Raw genomic sequence first — 13569 nt, 5'->3', positions numbered from 1 at the left:
CTGCTGGTATTCAAAGTGCATGTTTCAGTCTGCATGTCAGAATTTTTTTAATGAAATAGAAGAGGATTTGAGAAGTCACTCAAAATGATCCCTAATTTTTCTTTCTGAAGCACTAATCATACTTTCTATGGCAAAATTAACCCCCTCATGTTGTTCCTTTTTAAATTGAGTGTTTTCAGACTTACCACTTCATTCCAATCAAGATGGCTTCTGGTGTGCCATACTTTTGTCATAAGTAAGACTGTTAGCGCTCTAGTTGTTCTTTAGAACACTCTGGGACATTCTGTCATTGGGCTATACTTGGGGTACATCTGGGTGATATTTGGGCTACATTTAGGCTCTTTTGTCTCTGGTGGCCATCTTGGGAGACTGTATGTCAGAATTTTTTAATGAAATTGAAGAGGGTTTGAGAAGTCACTCAAAATGTGCCCTAATTTGTCTTTCTGCAGCACTAATCATAATTCATATGGCAAAATATACCCCCTCATTTTGTTCCTTTTTAAATTAAATGTTTTAAGAGTTACCACTTTATTCCAATCAAGATGGCTTCAGGTGTGCCATACCTTTGTAATAAGTAGGACTGTTAGCGCTCTAGTTGTTCTTTAGAACACTCTGGGACATTCTGTCATTGGGCTATACTTGGGCTACATCTGGGTGATATTTGGGCTACATTTGGGCTCTTTTGTCTCTGGTGGCCATTTTGGGAGACTGCATGTCAGAATTTTTTAATGAAATAGAAGAGGATTTGAAAAGTCACTCAAAATGTGCCCTAATTTTTCTTTCTGCAGCACTAATAATACCTTCTATTGCATAATATACCCCCTCATTTTGTTCCTTTTTAAATTAAATGTTTTAAGAGTTACCACTTTATTCCCATCACGATGGCTCCAGGTGTGCTATACCTTTGTAATAAGTAGGACTGTTAGCGCTCTAGTTGTTCTTTAGAACACTCTGGGACATTCTGTCATTGGGCTATACTTGGGCTACATCTGGGTGATATTTGGGCTACATTTGGGCTCTTTTGTCTCTGGTGGCCATTTTGGGAGACTGCATGTCAGAATGTTTTAATGAAATAGAAAAGGATTTGAGAAGTCACTCAAAATGTGTTTTTCATTCTGCAGCACTAATCATACTTTCTATGGCAAAATATACCCCCTCATGTTGTTTCTTTTTAAATTAAATGTTTTAAGAGTTACCACTTTATTCCAATCAAGATGGCTTCAGGTGTGCCATACCTTTGTAATAAGTAGGACTGTTAGCGCTCTAGTTGTTCTTTAGAACACTCTGGGGCATTCTGTCATTGGGCTATACTTGGGCTACATCTGGGTGATATTTGGGCTACATTTGGGCTCTTTTGTCTCTGGTGGCCATTTTGGGAGACTGCATGTCAGAATGTTTTAATGAAATAGAAAAGGATTTGAGAAGTCACTCAAAATGTGCCCTAATTTTTCATTCTGCAGCACTAATCATACTTTCTATGGCAAAATATACCCCCTCATGTTGTTTCTTTTTAAATTAAATGTTTTAAGAGTTACCACTTTATTCCAATCAAGATGGCTTCAGGTGTGCCATACCTTTGTAATAAGTAGGACTGTTAGCGCTCTAGTTGTTCTTTAGAACACTCTAGGAGGCTGCAGTAGAACACAAAGGAATCAACTGACAGTCTCTGCCCTTGTTGGTTGTACATGTTTTACTGAGAATGTCAGACTTCATTTTCACATGACTGAGAAAGATAATGTGAATTTACAGAAAATATGCTTTCAGTTTAGCTTATAGATCCCCTTCCAAACCACTGTGGGAAAATCATGAGATATTAGTTTTCTTTCAAACAATATTCATGATATCACAGCAGAAGGTTTTTTCACATAGTAAAATCACCTTAGAACCCACCACAATTCCTAAAACGAGTATGGTACCATCAACAAATGATTTATAATGTAACTAAAGTCCTAAAACCCTCTATTAACTACAATGCTTTTTAATGAGGTGCTATCATGTATATTGGTCCCAAGATGGCTGCCAACACTTCTTGGATGAAGTGCTGACAGCCAATCAGATCAGATGTGTGGTTAGGCTCCGCCCAGATATATATCTTTTTTGAACCTAAATTACTCAAAATCCACTGGAGCACATATATTGAGACCTAGCAAAGGCACATCGGGCTAATAGTCCCTACAATTTTGCCAAGTTTCGTGCAAATCCATTCAGCCGTTCGAGCTAAAAGTGAGGCCAACCGCCCTATGGAAATTAACATGGGAAAAACGCGTTTTGGGACCCCCCTTTTTTCTCGGCCCCCCCTTGATGAAACCCCCCCAAATTGTCAGAGGCTGCTCAGAAACAAAATGTTCCATTGTCCTGAAAATTTCAGCCAATTCCGTCCACAAACGCCAAAGTTATTAGACATAGAATTTTCAAAAATCCCATAGAGAAAAAATCCTAACTATATATACCTACTGGCGACCGCCAGTAGGTAATATATATATATATATATATATATATATGTATCACTACTTAATTATGGTCTAACCTTAATCACATACCCTCACTGTCATGAGCTCCTCTTCTATATCTTTTCTTGGTTATTACTTTATTAGGATGTTCTTAACCCCTTCCATGCTCATGCCATCATGAGTCACGGTGGGCGTGTGCGCATGACGTCCGGGGGCTGTCCGAGCCACGCCCGTAATTGGATTGTTCTGCACCACGGCGGAATTCGCGCCGCAACCAAGGTGTTAAATAAATGGATCACTGACAGAATATCGAGGAGCAAAATATCGACCTGCCAAAATATCGTGGAGAAAATATAGAATGCCAGAATATCGAATTCCTGTCTTCAAACAGGTAAGTAGAAAAATATCGACTCCAAAATATCCTTGTAAAAAATATAGACAGTCAAAATATCGAATTTTTTAAATGTCTTAAAAGTAATTTAAAATTAATATAATAATAAATATAATTAATTTAAACATAGTTAAAATACTTAAATAAACTTAAAAATAATAATTATTAACAAAACATATACAATATTTTCAACGTAGGATAGCAAGAGGATAACAATTTCTATTCCCACTCCAGTGAGTGCAACAGTAGGGAAAACATTGGATAGCGTAGGGGTAAAAATTACTATTTACACTCCAGAGAGTGCAACAGTAGGAAAAGCGTTGGATAGCGTAGGCATAAAATTTACTATTCACACTCCAGTGAGCGCAACAGTAGGGAAAGCATTGGATAGCTTAGGGGTAAAAATTACTATTCCTACTCCAGAGAGTGCAACAGTAGGGAAAGCGTTGGATAGCGTAGGGGTAAAAATTACTATTCCTACTCCAGAGAGTGCAACAGTAGGGAAAGCGTTGGATAGCGTAGGGGTAAAAATTACTATTCCCACTCCAGTGAGTGCAACAGTAGGGAAAGCGTTGGATAGCGTAGAGGTAAAAATTACTATTCCAATTCCAGAGAGTGCCACAGTAGGGAAAGCGTTGGATAGCATAGGGGTAAAAAGTACTATTCCCACTCCAGAGAGTGCAACAGTAGTGAAAGCGTTAGATAGCGTAGGGGTAAAAATTACTATTCCCACTCTAGTGAGTGCAACAGTAGGGAAAGCGTTGGATAGCGGGAGGGTAAAAATTACTATTCCCACTCCAATGAGTGCAACAGTAGGGAAAGCATTGGATAACGGGAGAGTAAAAATTACAATTCCCACTCCAGAGAGTGCAACAGTAGGGAAAGCGTTGGATAGCGGGAGATAAAAAATTACTATTCCCACTCCAGTGAGCGCAACAGTAGGGAAAGCATTGGATAGCGTAGGGGTAAAAATTACTATTACCACTCCAGAGAGTGCAACAGTAGGGAAAGCGTTGGGTAGCGTAGAGGTAAAAATTACTATTCCAACTCCAGAGAGTACAACAGTAGGGAAAGCGTTGGATAGCGTAGGGGTAAAAATTACTATTCCCACTCCAGAAAGTGCAACAGTAGGGAAAGCGTTGGATAGCGTCGGGGTACAAATTATATTCCCACTCCAGTGAGTGCAACAGTAGGGAAAGCGTTGGATAGCGGGAGGGTAAAAATTACTATTCCCACTCCAATGAGTGCAACAGTAGGGATAGCATTGGATAGCGGGAGAGTAAAAATTACTATTCCCACTACAGAGAGTGCAACAGTAGGGAAAGTGTTGGATAGCGTAAGGGTAAAAATTACTATTCCCACTCCAGAGAGTGCAACAGTAGGGAAAGCGTTGGATAGCGTAGTGGTAAAAATTACTATTCCCACTCCAGTGAGTGCAACAGTAGGGAAAGCGTTGGATAGCGGGAGGGTAAAAATTACTATTCCCACTCCAGAAAGTGCAACAGTAGGGAAAGCGTTGGATAGCGTAGGAGTAAAAATTACTATTCCCACTCCAGTGAGTGCAACAGTAGGGAAAGTAAATACTCCATATATGAATTAAAAAATATATATATTAATACCAATTACAAATAATATAAAATAATTAACAATTTTATATAATATATGAATTAATCAATTAAAAATACAAATGAAATTTAATTATTAAAAAAAATTACCCACTAATACAAATTATTTACCAATTAACACTAAATTAATTAACAATTAATAAAACAAAAATAAGCAATAAATACATTTAAAAATTTGATTATTTATAATTCAATTACTTCCAACACTATTCCCCTATAAACGCATAACCCACTACTGAAAATAAATTAATAAAATTAACATAATTATCAATTAATCAATTAATTAAAACTATTGACCAATTATATTTTAATTAATTACCAATTAATAAATAATTAACAATTAATTCAAAATAAATACCAATAAATAAACATATTTAATTAATTATATTCAAATTACTTCCCACCCTAGTCCCTTAAAAACCCTCAACCTGCTGCAGAAAATACAATAATTTAATTAACATGAGTATCAATTAATCAATTAATAAAAATTAATTACCAATTATATTTTAATTAATTACCAATTAATAAATAATTACCAATTAATTCAACATAAATACCAATAAATAAATTAACATATGTAATTATTTATATTTAAATTACTTCCCACCCTATTCCCCTATAAACCCACAACCCGCTGCAGAAAATACATTAATTTAATTAACATAATTATCAATTAATAAAAATTCATTACCGATTATATTTTAATTAATTACCAATTAATAATTAATTACAAATGAATTCAACATAAATACCAATAAATAAATTAACATATTTAATTATTTGCCGCTTTCACTGTATTTGCGCGTTTGCCCTAGCGCTCCGCTGTGCTCCCCCCTCTGCCTCCATTTTGTTGTTGTTGTGGTCATCTGTAGCCCGCCCAGCCTCCCAGCTGAGCCGCCCTCCCACTGACCAGAACAGCGCTCCCCTACCGGAAAGCGCCGTGACTCGCTCCTCTCCCTCGGGCTGAGTGGTCGCTCCCCAGTGTCCCTCTGTGACACTCGGTATCGTTGTGCTGCATTGCTTTGCTTAATCTGCCTAATTATTGCTGCCTGCTGTGTGCCTGGTTGCCGCTCTGATTCATTTGCACTTTTGATTTTAAATTTGCCGCTTTCACTGTATTTGCGCGTTTGCCCTAGCGCTCCGCTGTGCTCCCCCCTCCACCTCCATTTTGTTGTTGTTGTGGTCATCTGTAGCCCGCCCCACCTCCCAGCTGAGCCGCCCTCCCACTGACCAGAACAGCGCTCCCCTACCGGAAAGCGCGGTGACTCGCTCCTCTCCCTCGGGCTGAGTGGTCGCTCCCCAGTGTCCCTCTGTGACACTCGGTATCGTTGTGCTGCATTGCTTTGCTTAATCTGCCTAATTATTGCTGCCTGCTGTGTGCCTGGTTGCCGCTCTGATTTATTTGCACTTTTGATTTTAAATTTGCCGCTTTCACTGTATTTGCGCGTTTGCCCTAGCGCTCTGCTGTGCTCCCCCCTCCGCCTCCATTTTGTTGTTGTTGTGGTCATCTGTAGCCCGCCCCGCCTCCCAGCTGAGCCGCCCTCGCCCCTCCCCCTCCACCATCCATATATGACAGTTACTCCCGCGCACAGCGTTCACGCGCAGCGACCGCGCCCAATTCGCGCCGAAGGTGCGCCAAAGGTAAGCCCGTCTACGCCCGTCCGCGCCTGGATCGCGCCCAGCGCCAGACCCCCTGGCCCTCGTCATGCCCAGGCCTCCCGCATTACCTACGATGCCACCACCCTCCTAGCCCTTAACCCCGGCCGTTCCCCAACCTGCGTCCAAGCCGCTCCTGGACACACCCATGGACCTTTCTCATGCTACTCCTGCAAATTCCTCTGCAACGTCAACCACTCCGCTACGATCACACCTCAGATTCCCGACACCAACCACCTACAATGCATCTTGCTCAACACCCGATCGGTCCATAGGCACGCCATCGACCTATGGAATCTACTAGACACCATCTCTCCGGACGTCGCCTTCCTTACTGAAACATGGATGAACGCCTCCTCCGCCCCAGACATCACCATTGCCATCCCAGAAGATTATAAGATCATACGCAAGGACCGTACCGGCCACACAGGAGGAGGAATCGCTATCGTCCATAAGAAATCCATCCATATCTCAACCAGCTCTGACGTCAACCTCGCCAACTCTGAACACCTTCACTTCCAGATCCACATCGACCCCAAGACTACACTCAGAGGCACCCTCCTTTACAGGCCTCCAGGACCCCGCGCACAATTTAGTGAGGACATCACGGACTTCATCACTCCACACGCGCTCCCCTCCAAAGATTACATCCTTCTAGGAGACCTCAACTTTCACCTTGAAAAGAACAACGACCGCAACTCCACCACCCCGCTTGACAACCTCGCCAACCTCGGACTTAAACAACTGGTCACTTCCCCCACCCACATCGCAGGTCACACCCCCGACCCTATCTTCACCTCCAGCAATCATGTCTCCTTCAACCACACCACGAAGCTCCTTTGGACTGACCACAGCTGCGTTCACTTCACCTACAACAAGCCCAAACCCAACAAACACCCCCAACCAACTCTGCAAAGAAACTGGAACAAAATCACCATCGACCAGATCTCCTCATCGCTTCTGCTAAACCCCCCAGCCCATTCATCAAACCCCGACCAAGCCGCCACCAACCTCACCCTTTGGCTATCCAACAGCGCCGACATCCTAGCACCACTGAAAAAACGACAAAGCAAACTTGGCAGCAAGAAGGCCTCATGGTTCAACGATGATCTTAAGAAATCCAAGAAACTCTGCCGCTCCCTTGAGAAGGCCTGGAAAAAAGACCCAACCACCAGCACCAAGGACACCTTCAAAAACGCCACCCGCATACACCATCAACTGATCCGAAAGGCCAAGAAAACCGCCTTCAAGGAACAACTAGATAACAACGCCCACAACAGCAAGGAACTCTTCAACATCATCAAGGAATTTACCAATCCCTCGGCCAACTCTAACGACATCACCCCCTCTCAAGCCCTCTGCGACTCCCTAGCCTCATTCTTCCACAACAAAATTGCAGACATCCACAACAGCTTCGACAACCAACCCGGAGACCAACCCACCCAACCATCTGCTGGACCTTCACCCCCCTCAAACATCCTTAATGACTGGAACACAATCTCCACTGAGGATACCATCCGCCTGATGAACTCCATCCACTCAGGTTCCCCCACAGACCCATGCCCTCACCACATCTTCAACAAAGCAGACTCCATCATAGCACCGCACCTCCGAGACGTCATCAACTGCTCCTTCAAATCTGCCACCTTCCCGGAAAGCTGGAAACACGCTGAACTCTGCGCCCTCCTGAAGAAACCCACAGCTGACCCCACCGAACTCAAAAACTACCGCCCTATCTCGCTCCTTCCATTCCCGGCCAAAGTCATCGAGAAAGCTGTCAACAACCAGCTTGCCGCCTTCCTCGAAGCCAACAAATCCCTCGACTCCTCACAGTCCGGCTTCCGAGCAAAACACAGCACTGAGACCGCCCTCATCGCAGCAACAGACGACATTCGAACCCTACTGGACAATGGAGACACAGTCGCCCTCATCCTCCTCGACCTCTCCGCAGCCTTTGACACAGTCTGCCATAGCACCCTTCTACAGCGACTCAGAAACATCGGAATCCAAGGAAAAGCACTGGAATGGATCACCTCGTTCCTCACCGGAAGAACCCAGAAAGTCCGCCTCCCACCATTCAAGTCAGTGGCCACTGAAGTCATCTGCGGCGTACCACAAGGATCTTCACTCAGCCCCACCCTTTTCAACGTATACATGAGCCCCCTCGCGGCCATCGCCCGCCAACACAACCTAAACATCATCTCCTACGCGGATGACACTCAACTGATCCTATCACTTACCAATGACCCTAGCACCGCCAAAACCAACCTACATGAAGGAATGAAAGATGTAGCCGAATGGATGAAACACAGCCGTCTGAAACTGAACTCTGATAAAACAGAAGTCCTCATCTTAGGTTCCTCCCCCTCCGCATGGGACGACTCTTGGTGGCCAGAAGCCCTTGGAAAAGCACCCATCCCGACAGACCACGCACGGAACCTGGGCGTCATCCTGGATTCCTCACTTTCAATGAACAGACAAGTCAACGCCGTCTCCTCATCCTGCTTCAACATTCTTCGCATGCTCAAAAAAACATTTTGTTGGATCCCCACTGAAACTAGGAAAACGGTCACCCACGCACTGGTCACGAGCCGCCTGGACTACGGAAACACCCTATACGCCGGGACTACCGCTAAACTCCAGAAAAAACTCCAACGAATCCAAAACGCCTCTGCCAGGCTCATATTAGACATCCCGCGTAAAGAACATATCTCTGGTCACCTGAAAAACCTCCACTGGCTTCCCGTCAATAAGAGGATCACCTTCCGGCTCCTAACCCACGCACACAAAGCACTCTACGAAATCGGACCAGAATGCCTCAACACACGACTGTCCTTCTACACCCCCTCCCGCCAGCTTCGATCTTCCAACCAAGCCCTTGCCACTGTACCTCGCATCAACAAGACCACCATGGGAGGTAGATCCTTCTCCTACCTGGAAGCTAAAACCTGGAACTCTCTTCCCACTTACCTTCGCCTTACCCAGAACCACCTAGCATTCAGAAAGCAACTTAAAACGTGGATATTTGACAAGTAACTCCCCACCCCTTCTTAAGCGCCTTGAGACCCCCTGGGTATGTAGTGCGCTATATAAATCCTCTGACTTGACTTGACTTGATATTTAAATTACTTCCCATCCTATTTGCCTATAAACCCACAACCCGGTACAGAATTATATGACGCAAAAATTAAATACAATTAAATTAATTAATGAAAATGAATTATAAAATAGATATACACTTTTCACACAGATAATAACATAAAAAACACTTTAAAAAATTCATATTAACTTACTTACCTCAAATTCGATATTTCTGTTGTCTATATTCTGTCCATTCAATATTTTGTCCATTCTATATTTTGGATTCGATATTAATGGTATTCTATTCGATATTTTGCTATTCTATTTGATATTTTTGTAGTCTATATTCTGTCCATTTGATATTGTGTCCATTCTATATTTTTAACTCGAAATTTTGGCCAATCGATATTTTTTATTCGATATTATGACTGTATACCAAATAAATACTTTTTCACATTCAATCTTCTTTTTTAACTTTAAACATTTTCTTTCTTTTAGATTTGTACTTGCGTGTCCGGAGAGATTCTTCTAGGAACTGGGAGATTTAACAGGTAAGTAAAGTAACTTGCGGTTGGTAGCCTTGTATTTCTATGAAGTCTGTCTCTACTCGAAAGAACATATAGAATTGCATTAGCAAGAACCTTGCAATAGACTTCCTAATATTCTTTAACTGTCTTTATTTAATTAAACTTTAGAAATCCTTCTGTGCTTCAATTATTTGGTATCTTTCTGTTTTTTAAGAGAAAGGCACAATTTTGCTTGCTCTTTCAGATTTAATTTTCAGTCTTTTCAAGGTTCCATTAGATTTGTTTAATTGTTTTACAAATTAAAACCGAGACGCTGCTCGACGAGAGTCATGCAGTCAATATCACCGCGCAAGAAATCACTGTCCACAACTTCTTTTAGGAGCAAGAAAGGCCCCTTTATTTTAAGACAGGTGTGTAAATACATATCTGTTGAACACAATAATTATTTAATAAAATCAAATCTTTACAGCATGCCTAAACATCCCTACCTAACTAAAACCAGAAACTAACTCTTGAAGAATATCCCCTGGATTTCCCAATGAACTACCCTTTCAGGATGGCCAACCCGCTCCAGGCTGCCCACCCCACTAGCAAAACCGCCACCCAGGAAAACCTTTAGCGTTTTCCTGCCCCACTCAAAGACAAGGAGGAAGGGAAGGAGCACACCACAACTGCACCTCAAGTACCTTAGCTATCAAGTCCCATAGCTCTAAAAGATAAAATGAAAGGCCCAATTGGGACAGGTGGACACCATCCTCACAGAATAAATGCGTCTCTGAAACTTTCAAATGATGATGAGCCAAACTGTATATGCATAAATCTTTACAAAAAAGTCTCATAGCTCGATTCACTTTGCGTCTTGCTTTCTCCATGGCTGAATAACTCCGCGCCCCATTCCATTTCAATCGTGGCACGAACTCAGTCCATATCACCATGGTGCTCACCCAGGTGGTCTTGATGACGTTGAGATCCATTTTCCTCAACTTGAGCAAAGTAAAACCTGATAAAGAAACTAAGTCGTTTTCCCCAAGGTGCAACACCAGTAGATCCGGTGGGCCCCCCCAACCCCCTGAAACCAGAGCAGTCAAGGCTGGAAAGAGGCCGCCCCAACGCATGCCCCCTGTGCCATGCCAGGAAACTTCATGTGTCAGACTGCTTAAATCAAGAGATCTACCACAAAGCTGACGTGCAGTGGCTACAGCGGCCCTTTTAACAAAAGAGTGACCAAGAATCCACACCCTCCTTTTTGCTCCAGCCACCGAATGCCAAGGACCTAGGAGAAAAAGAAATGTTAGGCAAAGCAAAGGCGATCTACTTTCTCACATACTTCTCACAACATCTCGATCGCCAACGCCCAATGCGGCGAATTTGGGACCAATTCCACCCCAACCTGGCGGCCTCCGTCGCCGCCCCAATCCGGAATGAATGGGTACCAAATTGGGAAGGATCCCGCCCCAGACCCAACAAAACCTTACGAAGGACAGCCAACAACTGAGAAACAACAATGGGGCTGCCATCAGCATGACAAAAGATAGCTCCCGGTGCAAAGTGAGGGGATGACACAAAAACCTCCCATTCCCCTACAGGGCAGCAAGAAGACACACCACTCCGCCCCAAAAAGACCCACTTACCCCTCCCCATCTGATCAGTTTTGGACATACGCAACCACATGCGGACCCTGTCATGTTCCACAACCACCTCACTGCTAGTCATACCCACCCTATCCCGCAAACCCAGCAGCTCAGAGGCCCGAAACGCCCCAAAGAATAACCACACAAAACATAAACAAAATTTCTGGCACTGAAATGCATCATAACAACACACATCCAATCGTGATAAGAGCAGCTGAAGCAAATCAAAGGTCACCGGCTGCCGTAGCTTCTGAGCACCAGCCTGAAACCTACCCAAACCTTTTAAAACTTTCCGAACCAACACCCCCCGACAAGATCCCTCCCCCACCAAAGCTGACCGTAAAAAGATACCCCAGCCAACTTGCCCGAAATGGTCGTGTGGGAGAGGCCTTTGTCCGCCAAATGCAAAACAAACTGCAACAAGAATTGTTCATCAGACAAAACAGCCCGTGCCGGACCCGCCATCTTCTCACCAAACTGCAAAAACTCATGCCAAGCCTTCAAATAACTCCGGCGGGTGGAGGCAGCCACTGAATTCTCGACCAACTGTTGGACCCTCAATCCCCCAAGGCCCATACGTACTGTGGGATCACAGTCGGTTCTAGATCCGCCCCGGAAGCCAGTCTGCGGAATTCCGACCACTGAAAGCGAGATAAAGAATTAGCGATGCAATTAGTGGCTCCTGGAACATGTCTAGCTTTAAAGACAATATTCAGTTGTAAACACCGCAACATGAAAGCACGCAAGAGCTTCAATACACGCAAATCCCGGGCCCTCTGCTTGTTAACGAGGTCAACCACTGCCATATTGTCCACGTGGAACAATACAGAACGATTCTGGAACTCATCCCCCCAGATGTACAGAGCGACCAACAACGGTAATAGTTCCAAAAACGCTATGTTGCGACCCTGCTCCCGCCAATGCACTGGCCAGCCAGCCGTGCACCAACGTCCTTCCCAAAAGATGCCAAAGCCATTAGCTCCAGATGCATCCGTGAAAAGCTGCACCTGCCAGACGATGTCCTCGTCCGCAAAAAACAAGGACACGCCTGTGAAATCTTGCAGGAAACGCAACCAGATACCCAAATCGGCTCGGACAGCTGTTGTAATGCGTACCCGATGATGAGGAAGGCTGGCACATGACATCGAGAGGCCCAGACGTCTACAAAACGTCCTACCCGCCCGAACAACTCGACACGCAAAATTCAAGTACCCCAAAAGCTTCTGAACCTTCCGAAGTTCCAATTTGCGTTCGCCCAACACCAACTTGATGAAATCAGACATCTCCCGCACCTTGTCAGCAGGCAAGCGTGCCATCATTGCCAGGGTATCGATCTCAATCCCCAGAAAAGTCAAAGATGTACCCGGACCCTCGGTCTTATCCGGCGCCAAAGGGACACCCAGCTCCTTTGACATAGCTTGGAAGATTTCCAAAGCCAACTGACACTGCCCAGACTGACCCTCACCAATGAAAAGAAAATCATCAAGGTAATGACAGACCAGGGCGTGGCCGCTGATGAAAGTGAAGCGCCACTGCAGAAACGTACTGAAGGTTTCGAATAGGACACAGGACACCGAGCAGCCCCCTGGCAATACTTTATCCACATAGAAACATCCACCAAAATGCATGCCCAAGAGACCAAAATCCCAGGGATGAATGGGCAGAAGCCGAAAAGCCGATTGAATGTCACTCTTCGCCAGCAAGGCACCAGTACCCGCTGTGCGAACCAGCCGCAAGGCGTCATCCACGGAAGCATATGTCACTGTAGAATCAGTCGGGTCAATGAAGTCGTTGATAGAGGCACCCTCAGGCCAAGACAGAGGGTGAATGAGGCGAAATTCCCCAGCCGCCTTTTTGAGGACAACTCCCAGCGGAGAGACTATCAAATCAGGGATAGGACAGCTAAGAAAAGGACCAGCAATCCTGCCTGCCGCAAGCTCAGCATCCAACTTCTTCTGCACAACCTGGGGGCACTCTTTTGCGGACTTTAGATTATCAGACCACCTACCCAACCGAGGACCCTGGTACCCAATTCTGAAACCAACTCTGAAACCCCAGGATAAAGTCTTAGCAGCCTCGAAATCAGGATAGTCCACCAACCACAAATCAAGTACGTCCACCTTAATAGGAGTAGGAGCCCTTAGAGACAAAGTGTGAAGGTTGTCCCCTACCCCCTGAACCCCTCCCTTGGTCTCCAAAACGCTGTCC

This window comes from Lissotriton vulgaris, chromosome 7 (assembly GCF_964263255.1).
Source record: "Lissotriton vulgaris chromosome 7, aLisVul1.2, whole genome shotgun sequence".
In the NCBI taxonomy this organism is placed as follows: Eukaryota; Metazoa; Chordata; class Amphibia; order Caudata; family Salamandridae; genus Lissotriton; species Lissotriton vulgaris.
The sequence above is the reverse complement of the archived record's forward strand: the minus strand, read 5'-3'. Positions refer to the sequence as shown.